Consider the following 8686-nt stretch of genomic DNA (forward strand, 5'->3'; position numbering starts at 1 on the left):
TAAATAAAATAATAATAAAAAAGTAAAAATAATATATATATATACATAATAAATAAAAAAAATAAAAAATAGTAAATATATATATATAAATCAATAAAACTGATAATAAAATAATATATATATATATATATATATATAATCTAAAAAAATAAAAATATATACTAAGTAAAAAAGAAAATGCATAAAATGTAAAAAAAATAATACATGAAAAAAAAGAAAAAAAAATAACAAAACAATTAAATAAAATGAGTAACAATGGAAATGTGCGTATAAATAAAGTTAAATAAATAAAATAATAATAATTAAAACATAAATGTTAGAGACCGAATCAAAAGTAAAAAAGATGTTACCTTTTATTTCATTTTTGAATCGTTTACAATAGCTTTGCCTTTGTATTTTTCGTGTTTTCCTAACTAGACTCCTTGCTCGGTTGTTGCACATTTGTTAGCGTGGTTGTTGCTTTAAAAGATATGGTGGTGGAAAAGTCCTCCTAGGAGAGAAACTCTTGCTAGTTCTATCTTTTAAGAAAATGGGTGTCTACAATTACATTGTTTTCATGTAAATAAAAATTAATCCTGAAAATCTATCCCCTTGGGATACCTCTTCTACAAGGACTTCTGTGTATGAAATGATGAACGTCATTATTTCACTATCCCTTCGCAAAAGGAGAAAATATATATCCCTTGTGTCTCTTTTTGAGCCTGAATTATATTTTTCTCAGATTCAACCCTAACCAAGGATCACCCTTTAAATGGGGGCAAGGGGAAGAAAATTTGCTCGCATGAGTGAAGACATCGATTCATATGAGATACCGAAAGGTGAACCAAATACAAAGTCTGAAGATCAAATCTAGGTGAAAAAAAAGGAAAAAGGGCAAAAGAAAAAATTAAAAAAAAATCAAAAGAAAAAAGCAAAAAGAAAATCAAAGAAAAAGTAAAAAAACAAAGAAGAAGAAAAAAAACAAAAAAAAAAAAAGAGCAAAGAAAAAAAGAGCAAAGAAAAATAGAGGACAAAAAGCACATGCAAAGATTCTCTCGAGTCAAATAACGCATCGAGTTTCAAAGATTGATCAAGCGCAATCATTCCAGAATTAGTTCGCCAGAAGATCATAGAATATCAAAAGAAAGACACATACGAGCATATCCAAATTGAGCAAGACAATATTGAAAGCATCAGAACAAATTGAGCAAGACAAGATGTAAATTTTGAATAACGTCTTGAAACCAAAGGAGGATTCGAGTTGAAAACCTAAAAAGGCGGCTCGATTATGAAGATGGTGCATCTATTGCATAGAAGACGATTGCATAAATCTCTTGATAAGGCATCGTAAAACCTGGATAAGATCAAGAGAGGTGGGAGTTGGAGAACACTTCTAATAGATGAGTACAAAAGATTCTTCTTCAGATCAGTGAACATCAAATAAATGAGAACACCATACCTTTGACCAAAAATAATAACCTGAGACTTTTTTATCATTTCTTTACGTAACCATACCTCAAAAATAGCATTAATCATGACACTTGTCAAATAGCTATAATTTATTGAAGGATTAAAAGTGTAATTAATTCTTTGATATCCAATGAACTTTGTTTTATGAGTTATCAATTGTGAAACCTCGAAAAGGGTAATATTTTCAAACTTTTGATTAAACATTTTTTAAAACTCTTTTAATTGATATTTTCAGACTTTTGAAAATAAAAGAAGAAGAAAAATGTTTTCAAACAAGACAATCTCTCTGGAGTAGATCTTGGTAGTTGACATATGGCTCTCAGACACAAAGCTCATGCTTAGAATCAGTGTTGAAGCAAGAAATGATGAATGATGGGGCATCTTTGGAGATTCAATATCGAATGTTGGGGCATCTTTGGGGATTCAACATCCTGATGTGAACAATCAGATCTTCTGAAGGCATTTCCTCCACCAGCAGGAACAAGCAGACTATCAGTATCCTTTGATGTTGTTTCGCTCGAAACAAAGTGTCGTCTCACTAGAGACAGTTTTCTTAGAAACAAAATTTGTCTCTCGAGACAGTTTCTTTTGAAAAAAAATCTTCGAGTCTGTTTCTGGAAAAAAGTTTTGTCTTTCTTGAGACAATTTATTTTGAGAAAAAATCTTTGAGTCTGTTTCCTTTGAAACAAGTTTAATCTCTCTTGAGACAGTTTCTCTTGAAACACCTATCTTTGAGTCATTTCCCTTGAAATAAATTTTGTCTCCCTTGAGACAGTTTCTCATGAAACACCAATCTTTGAGAATGTTTCCCTTGAAATGAATTTTGTCTCTCTTGAGACAGTTTCTCTTGAAACATCATCTTTGAGTCAGTTTCCCTTGAAACCATTATCCCTAAAGATGGCATTCCATCCTCATCGCGTAGGAACCGTGTCATCCGCCGACTAGACCTCCTCATCACGTAGGAGCCTTGTCACCCCTAGATAACCAGCTTTCCTCATCATGTAGGAATATTGTTATCATCCCTAAAGATGGATTGTCATCCTTATCACGTAGGAACCGTGTCATCCCCGACCAGACCTCCTCATCACGTAGGAGCCACACCCCTAGATAACTAGTCGTCCTCATCGTGTAGAACCGTGTTATCACCCTCCCTAAAGATGTCTGTCATCCTCATCGTGTAGGAACCGTGTCATCCCTGACTAGATCTCGTCATCACATAGGAGCCATGTCACCCTTAGACGACTAGAACTCTTCATCACGTATGGGCGGTGTCGTTCACAATACGAAACATATCCAATTTAAAAAAAGGGGACAAAAACTGATTGTCTTTTTCATCTTTGCCCTATTATTGTTAACACAAGAATATGCAAAGAAAGGCAGTTGTAGGCACCATTTTTGTTCGGGTCAAAAAAATATTATTATTATGATATATTATATTATTATATTATTTTTATTTACATTTTACATTTGTTTTTGCAGCCCAACTACAAGCAAGCCCCAACCCAAACCAAGATTACAGTAGACCCGAGATCTGACCCGACCCGGTTCAGGCCCAATACTCGGATCCGACCCTGTTCAAGTCACCACCAATCCACTGCCAACACCATGCTCCACACCAATCGTGCCATGCCCTACCACCAACTGTTGACAACGCCTTACCCGACTACACCCTGTCAACCGAATACATCAAGAGAAAATAGAAACTTTTTTTTTTATGTTTTTGATATTTTATGTAAGGGTATATAACCCAAACAAATCAATGCAACAACTAATTATCAACAATAAAAAAAATTTGATTTTTTTTCCTTTCCTTTCTTACGCAACAAAGTAACCAAATCGAAAATAAAAACAAACGAAAGAGGAAAAAGAGTTCTTACGTTCGGCCGGAGCTTCACCGGTGGCCAGGGCCTCATCTCAACGATTTAAATGGTGAAGATGTGGAGAAGCGGATGAAAAACAACATACTGAAAAATCAGGATGATAGACGACGGACGACGGTGGATCGGGGAGAAGAAAATCGAACGATTTCGGCTAGATTCGTGGAGTTTGGGGCCGATTCTCACGAAACCGACCCCAGATCGGAGATGCGGGGGCCTAGACGGTCCTCACGATGAAATTTGGTGGCCATCGGCCACCGAAGGCGATGCGACAACATACATCGACGACCAACGGGTGGTAAGCTACCGACGATCACCGATTTTCTAGAGAGGGGAAAACCCTCTCTCTCTAAAGATATTTAAAAGAAATTGAAATGAAATAAAAAAAAGAAAAATGTTGATATTTATAGAAAACTTTAGGGGGAAATTACACTTAGGTCTCCTAAAGTTTAGCGTGTTTTTACAAAACGGTCACTAGAAGGGGTTATTTTGGTAATTTATACATTTCTTATGCATGTTATATATTTTTTATTTAATTTCAGTTTAGTCCCTTTACTTTTAGCATGTTTTTGCTGTTAGTCACCTGTATGGACTGTTTTTGTGATTTTCCCATTTTTATGCTCATTATATATTTTTATGCTTATTTTCAGTTTAGTCCCTATATTTTAGCATGTTTTTACATTTTGGTCACTAAATTTATTTTATTTGCTAGTTTTGATTTAAGCCTGCATGTTTTGTTTTATTTTATTCTGGTCACTTGTTATATTATTTGTTTGTTTCGAATTGTTCCTTTAATCTTTAATTTTTATTATTTTTTATTTTGTTTCACTATTTTATGTGTTGTGTATTTTGGATGATGTTCGATTTTGGCTCTAAGATTTATGTATTGACTCTAAGATTTATGTATCTTTTATTTTAGTCACAGTTTGACATTTGGTTTAATTATTGTTTGGTCCTTTATGTTTCTATTTTTTTTCATTTTGGTCTGTAATATGATTTATGAGTTATTTTCATTTCTAGTACTTATACTGTCTAATATTTTCGTTTTTAGCTCTATTTTATGTGTATTTATGGTTCAGTCCTTTAAATTTCTATTTTTTTGCTATTTTAGTCCTTTGAATGTCTATTTTTACCAATTTGGTCCCTTAATTTTCAAATATGTTTATTTGACTATTTATATTTTGATGTGTAAACTTTTTTATTGTTTTGATTTAGTCCCTTATGAATTTACACCTTTAGTATATTATGTATTTGATTGTATAACATTAAGTAAATATTATTTAACTTATGTGTTGGAAATATCTTATTTTTACATTTACAATTGTATTTATTCCCATATTATTTTCCTTATCTAGTTAGTATTTTTTTTTTTTCAAGAACACATATTTATAAACGGGCGTGGAAAGTATCACTTGATTGAAGTGGTACAATCCGATACGACGTTCGAACGAAATGGGACTTGAAATAAATCTATTTTATTTTATTAATTAATTTTTTATGTGAATGATTCAGTGCGTTTTATTAATTTATTTTATTTTTATGCAAATGCCAATTTTCCTTTTTATTTCGATATGCGTTATTCTAAGATAGAATATTCTTTTACGAATGAGAAATGATTGAGATAGCTTTCTCGACAGAGGATTACGAATTTCAAGATTTCTTATCGAGTAAAAGGATTTTCTTTTAAATAATTAATTCGAAGTAAGTTAATCAAATTTTAATAAATGAATCATAATTTAACTTTATATGTGATTCATACTTTCCACCATTTCGACAATGTGTAAGTGACACAATATCAATTTTGGGCGCTGTGGGGCTACTAATCATTCCCCACACATAACCGACTCTCAGACCCATCAAATCGAATTTCTGGTAAACACATACCATTTTTGTCTTAAAAAATGATCTTTCTTAAAATTGTTTTTAAAAGAATATTTTAGATATTCGACCTACCTAACCCAAAAATCGATGGTGACTCCTATCCAATTTAATTCAAAAGCATCAATTTTCCAAAATAAAAGTTATAATTGTTTTTTTAAAATAATATTTAATTGTTTAAAAAAATGGTTATTACACATTGGGTAACTAACCAAACCTTTTCCATTGACAATCAACCGTATCAACACTGTTACAATGTCTACTTTGGGTTGAATGTCCTATTAAATAGGGATGGCAACGGATCGGGTTCGGGTCGGGTATTGGTCCTCCCGTCCCCGTCCCCGTTTAAAAAATCGGTACCCGTCCCCGTTTAAAAAACTGCGGGGATTTAAACGGGGATCCCCGTCGGGTAATCGGGAAAAACCGCGGGGAAACGGGTATCATCGTTTAGCATAAACGGTTATTTAAACGGGTATTGGGCCGGTATTGGGCCGGAAATCGGGCCGGGTATATATATATATTTAAATTAAATATATATTTGTTATTTAAATTAAATTTATTAATATTATATATATATATATATATAAATAATTATTTTTAATATTTATCGGGTCGGGTATTGGGGCGGGTAATCGGGGCGGGGATTACCAAACCCGTCCCCATCCCCGTTTAAAATAAATGTGTTTTCTCCGTCCCTGTTTATCATCCCCGAACCCGACCCGTTTAATTCGGTTTTCGATTTTTCCCGTCGAGTTCGGATTTTTTTGCCATCCCTACTACTAAATCGTTTTCTAATGAAAACTTTTCATGATTCAAAAAAATGAAAACTTTTCACATTTTCGAAATTACTTTTCCTATTTAACCTTAAACAAAACCACTAAACGATTAAGGGGAAAAACAGTTTTATTTTATTTCATGAAAAGCATTCGCATGCTACAATTGATATGTGCCAAACTATGATTAAATATTTACAAAAGTTAAATTATTGTACGGTAAAAGAATAAAAAATTATTAACTACTTACATTTTAAAGTTTAAATGAAAAATAATTATTTAACTAATGATTAAACTAAAAAAATCTAAAATATCATTCTATTAAAAGAATTGCGAGGTCATCTCCTTCCAATCTGAATGACTCCTCCGTGCTGATTTATTTGTCTAAAGTAGGTTAAACATGTACCTGATGTATCTTGTCAATGGCTTCCTTCAGTTCCAACCGTTGATCGGGGTTACTATTGGTACAAGCAGCTCCGATTTGGAGGAGTTGAACCATATCATCAATTGATCCGCTTGATATCTGAGGATCAATCAAATCCGCCGCTTTATTGTCGGATATTGATGTACGAACCCAGTGAATAATGTCGATCTCGCCTTTGCCATTCTTCATGTATTGGGATGGGAACTTGCCTGTCATGATTTCCAGAATGAGGATTCCCAGGCAATACACATCGGTTTGGGAGACACTGTTTGGGTTTGAAGTTGTTCTGGGGATTTATAAGCGAACAATCCTTGAAAAAGGGAGTCGGGGTTTGTTAATGGCTGAAATGCGAAGTCGCTCAGCAATGGCTCGTAGCTGTCGTTTAGGAGAACATTGCTGGATTTAAGGTTCCCATGGGGAACCTCGTACGTTGCGAACTCTCTATGGATGAATGCCAATCCCTCTGCGATTCCTTTGATGACCTTCAACCGTGTTGGCCAATTTAGATTAGCGTGACTGATCCCTCGATCACCTGCGTTAGAAAATGATGTTAAAATCAAACCATACATAAATGATATAGTGATGGAATCCATTGAGTGGTCACACCGGCAAGAATGAAATAACTAGATATGCAAGATGTGTATTATCAATAGGCTAATAAATACTTTTGAACATAGACTAATTGCTAGCACTTAATGCCAAAAGTGGCGACCTAATTGAATTTGGTAATGCAATTAGAAGCAGTTCAGAATTTGGCCTTTAATACGAGAATATGATCTTATAAAATAAGCAAAGATGGATAGTAATACCATGCAAGACGTATAAGAGGCTTCCCTTGGGCATATATTCAGAAACAACAAGCTTCTCCTCTTTCTTAAAATGGTATGCCAATGGCGTCAATATATTGGGGTGCCTTAATTTTCCGATCCGCTTCATTTCAGCGTCGAACGCTTCTTTCTCCACTCGATTCAACTTCTTCATCTTCTTCACCACCACCGACAGTCCATTCCCTAGCACCGCCTTGTACGCCGACCCCATCGAGCCGTTCCCGAGCACCTCCGCATCCGCCTTCATCAAATCCTTCATCCCGAACGCTTCCTTCTCGTCGTTCACCATAACCAAGTCAACCTTGATCACGTGCGTAGACCCTTTCTTTGATGAATTAGCCCGGCTCCACTCCGATGCCTTCCGCTTTGGGGTGGTCGATTCAACCTCCGGTACACTGACCGGCAAAACGTCCTCTTTTGACTGTTCTTTGGTTGAGATACTGAGATCATCGTCCCCCTTCCGCCGCTTTGACCTAAAGACGAAGAATAGCAACAAAATCACCACGACAGCCATAATTCCGATGACAATATTGGAATCGGATCCTTGGTTTTTGACCGCTCTGTGAGCTTCGTTGCAGTCTCTGTTCAATTTTCTCCCACAGAGACCGTCGTTTCCTTCGAATGAATTTACGTCGAACTTGTCGAAACTTGAGGGAATTTCACCTTCGAGTTTGTTTTCCGACAGATCAAGGGAATGAAGCCCCTTTGGATATTTCAAGCGTGGGACTTCACCGGAGAATTGATTCGACTGCAAATGGAGTTCAACGAGATTGGGGAGCTGCATTAACGAATCAGGGATTTTGCCACTGAATTGGTTGTTGTTCAACCAAACTTTCTTCAAATTCTGCATCGGATAGAAGTAGTCATTGGGTATTTCACCGCTGAATTGATTGTGAGACAAATACAAAGCCCTCAAAGCAGTGAGTTTATTGAATTCTGGGATTGAACCGGCGAAAGAGTTGTTTATAAAGCTGATGGCTTTCAACCCACGAATCTGAAGCAAAGCTTGAACGTCGATTGAACCCGAGAGTTGTAAACCGGGCAAATGGAAGCCAACAACGGCATCACCAGAACACTGGACACCAACCCATTTATTCTTACAAGGATCGGAACCCGGAACCCAATCATCCAGATTGCCATTCGTGAAGGATTTCTTGAGCTTCAGGAGAGCTTCTTCATCAGATTGAGAGAAACAAAGGGTGGGGATAAAATATAGCAAAAGGAGGAAGCGAACAACGGCCATGACTGACCGGAAATGGTAAAAATCTCCGGGAAGAACCGAGCCGCTGCTCGGTGAGAAATGTGAGTATTTGGTGGGATTGTTGCTTGGAATGTATTTGGTTGATTTTGGATGGTGTAGCCATTGTTGGATAGGAGTACGGGGAACCCTTGGAGATGTTGAATTGAATGATGGGAGGTGGTGACTGCTAAGATCACATTAGATTCTAAGAATAGCAA

At 35.7% G+C, this 8686-nt stretch overlaps 1 pseudogene; it reads right to left on the reverse strand.

The window, feature by feature from the left end:
• Window positions 1-6371: 6371 nt before the first annotated feature.
• Window positions 6372-8471, reverse strand: LOC120149366 (annotated as a pseudogene).
• Between the last annotated feature and the right edge of the window lie 215 nt (window positions 8472-8686).

This window comes from Hibiscus syriacus, unplaced genomic scaffold, assembly GCF_006381635.1.
Source record: "Hibiscus syriacus cultivar Baekdansim isolate YM2019G1 unplaced genomic scaffold, ASM638163v2 tig00111002_pilon, whole genome shotgun sequence".
NCBI lineage: Eukaryota > Viridiplantae > Streptophyta > Magnoliopsida > Malvales > Malvaceae > Hibiscus > Hibiscus syriacus.